Here is a 3,095-nt window from a genome sequence, read left to right as displayed (position 1 = left end):
GGGATTGAGTGTAGATAGAGAACAGAAGGGGAACAAGACCTTTTGGAACCCCTACAGTAAGGGGAGGGAGAGGGAGGAGGAGCCCAGAAAGTGGACTGAGAATGACCGGCCAGAGAGATAAGAGGAGAACCAGGAGAGGACGGAGTCTGTGAAGCCAAGGTTGGATAGCGTGTTGAGGAGAAGGGGGTGATACACAGTGTCGAAGGCAGTGTCGAGGAGGATTAGGATAGAGTAGGAGCCACTGGCCTTGGCAAGAAGGAGGTCATTGGTGACTTTTGAGAGGGCAGTTTCGATGGAGTGTAGGGGACGGAAACCAGATTGGAGGGGGTCAAGGAGAGAGTTGGCATTGAGGAATTCGAGGCAGCGGGTGTAGAAGACTCGTTCTAGGAGTTTGGAAAGGAATGGTAGGAGGGAGATAGGGCGATAACTAGAAGGGGAGGTGGGGAAAAGACAGAGTTTTTTTAGGATGGGGGAGACGTGGGCATGTTTGAAGGTAGAGGGGCAGGAACAAGTAGAGAGTGAGCGGTGGAAGATGGAAGGTAGGTAGGGGAGGAGGGAAGAAACAAGAGTTTTCATAATTTGAGAGGGAATGGGGTCTAAAGCACAGGTGGATGGTGTAGCACTTGAGAGGAGGGAGGAGATCTCATCTGAAGATACTGCTGGGAAGGATGGGAGAGTAGCCTAGAGGGTTGAGAGCAGGGAAAATGGAGAAGGGCGAGGGGTGACTTTGGGGAGCTCATACCTGATGGAGTTAATTTTACTAATGAAATAGGATGCCAGATCGTTGGGGGTGAAGGATGGAGGAAGTGGAAGACCAGGGGGCTAGAGAAGGGAGGTAAATGTAAGGAAGAGATGACGGAGATAATGGGCATGGGTGTCAATAAGGGTGGAAAAATAGTTTTGCCTGTCAGAGAGGGCACAGTTAAGGCCTGCCTGAGTACTTTCCTATCCTATACGATCTGATTACTATCCTATCCTATTCTGATTACTGTGCATCTACTGCTGTACATACTACTGTGCTGAGTGTATAATTAGCATTTAGCAAGAGATACGGGCATTATTATTAGTTGGGGAGACAGAAATGTAAAATAAATTGGAGATAGTAGACTACCAGATAACATAAAATGATGAAATTGACTGCTGTAAAATGTTGTAGGTCAATCGACATATTTATTGAGCAGTTCCTATGTGCAAAGCACTGTAATAAACTTGGCTGCTGTAAAATGTAGGTCAATCGACATGTCTATTTATTCATTCATTCAATCGTATTCATTGAGCGCTTACTGTGTGCAGAGCACTATACTAAGCGCTTGGGAAATACAAGTTGGCAACATATAGAGACGGTCCCTACCCAACAGTGGGCTCACAGTTTATTGAGCAGTTACTATGTGCAGAGCATTGTAACAAATGGTCGGGAGAGTCCAACGTAACGGAAATGGTAGGTGCGTTCCATGCCTATGACCAGCATATAGTCTAGAAGTGATTTTATACTCAAACCAATATCCTCAGCCCCTCTCAGGATCGCACCTGGAGAGTTTCAAGTACCCTACCTGTCTCGGCTATGGGAGGAATAGTCAAGCAGAGGCCTGCCCATTCCATTCCTAGCTTGGTCAGTGGCTAGCGAGTGGAAGGCAATCTGCTACAAGTCAAAACTCACCTGTGCTGGGCATCAACGGCATGGGAGAGAGTTGAGTACAGACTCAAGTTTACTGCATGGAAGAAGGTAAACCACCGCTATATGTTTACCAAGAAGGCTTTATTGATAAACTACCAGTAGTCATTCTGGTATGTATATCCATAGAGTTTTCTTGTTAAACAAAAAGAAGTGCTTTACCGTTACCTCCTTCCATGCAGTGAAAGCCTGAGTCTCTGCCGTTGTCTTTGATCCACGTTTTGATCATTTCTTCAACTGCCTTTCATCATCATCATCAATCGTATTTATTGAGCGCTTACTATGTGCAGAGCACTCTACTAAGCGCTTGGGAAGTACAAATTGGCAACATATAGAGACAGTCCCTACCCAACAGTGGGCTCATCTCGCTGCTGCCTAACAAAAATAAATCAAACATGTCTGACGCTTCCGCATAGACCTTTCCGTTGTGGGTAACCCTAGAGAGAGTATCTCTCAATGGCATAGATTTAAACTACACTGGCGTACGCAAACTCTCCTGCCATGGTAAGGCATTCATTCGGAGGAGAACTTCGGTACAGAAGAATTGATGATGGTACCAGGGTTTTTCCCAGAATCAGTCACACTTTCTCATCCCTGACAATCATGTTAATGCTGAAAACGTTTTTGACATATAGGAACTATTGATGGCCGAAGGGACTGTAGCATCGTGCCAATGCTCGGTTGTAGCAACCGAGCCTGGCAGGCGGTTGCCATGGTAGCCAGGGTGGGGGTGCTGGAGGAAGGAGAGATGTATCGGTGATGGGGCCACTGGTGGATAGAGCATGGGCCTGGGCGTTAGAAGGATGTGGGTTCTAATCCCAGCTCCCTCACATGTCTATTGTGTGACCTTGGGCAAGTCGCTTCACTTCCTTGTGCCTCGGTTATCTCATCTGTAAAATGGTAATATGAGTGTGAGCTCCATGATGGACAGGGACTGTGTCCAACCTGATTAACCTGTATCTAACCCTGCGCTTACAACAGTGGTTGGCGTACAGTAAGCGCTTAACATGTACCAAAATTATTTATGATTGATTATTTCTAGCAAGCCATTCCCCTCCTACAAGCCAGCCCTGTTGGGGGTACGGTCGTGGTCTGAACTGGTCTCTTCCCCCCATTCTAGACTGTAAACCCGTTGTGGGGAGGGATTGTCTCTGTTGCTGAACTGTACTTTCCAGCCACTCAGTACAGTGTTCTGCACACAGTAAGTGCTCAATAAATACGGTTGAATGAATGAATGAACTCTAACCTGTTCCCCAATTTCTAGAATCTCCCCAGAATGGCCCCCATCTCTGGCTTAATCCTTCTGGTTCCATCCATCCTCTCTACACCCCCGCTCACTCTCACCAGGAACTCCGGGGCTGGCGGGAGGATCTCCTAGGATTCCTTTGTTCGTTCAGCCACAAAGGGATGGCCAGGAGCCCTC

At 47.2% G+C, this 3,095-nt stretch overlaps 1 non-coding gene across 1 annotated transcript; it reads left to right on the top strand.

Moving 5' to 3' along the window:
• Positions 1 to 1,509: 1,509 nt before the first annotated feature.
• Positions 1,510 to 1,647, top strand: LOC119922824. The gene has a single exon (XR_005448722.1). It is a non-coding gene; the product is annotated as a small nucleolar RNA SNORA7 (small nucleolar RNA).
• The last annotated feature ends 1,448 nt before the right edge of the window (positions 1,648 to 3,095 follow it).

This window comes from Tachyglossus aculeatus, unplaced genomic scaffold, assembly GCF_015852505.1.
Source record: "Tachyglossus aculeatus isolate mTacAcu1 unplaced genomic scaffold, mTacAcu1.pri scaffold_125_arrow_ctg1, whole genome shotgun sequence".
Lineage (NCBI taxonomy): Eukaryota > Metazoa > Chordata > Mammalia > Monotremata > Tachyglossidae > Tachyglossus > Tachyglossus aculeatus.
The sequence above is the reverse complement of the archived record's forward strand: the minus strand, read 5'-3'. Positions and strand labels throughout refer to the sequence as shown.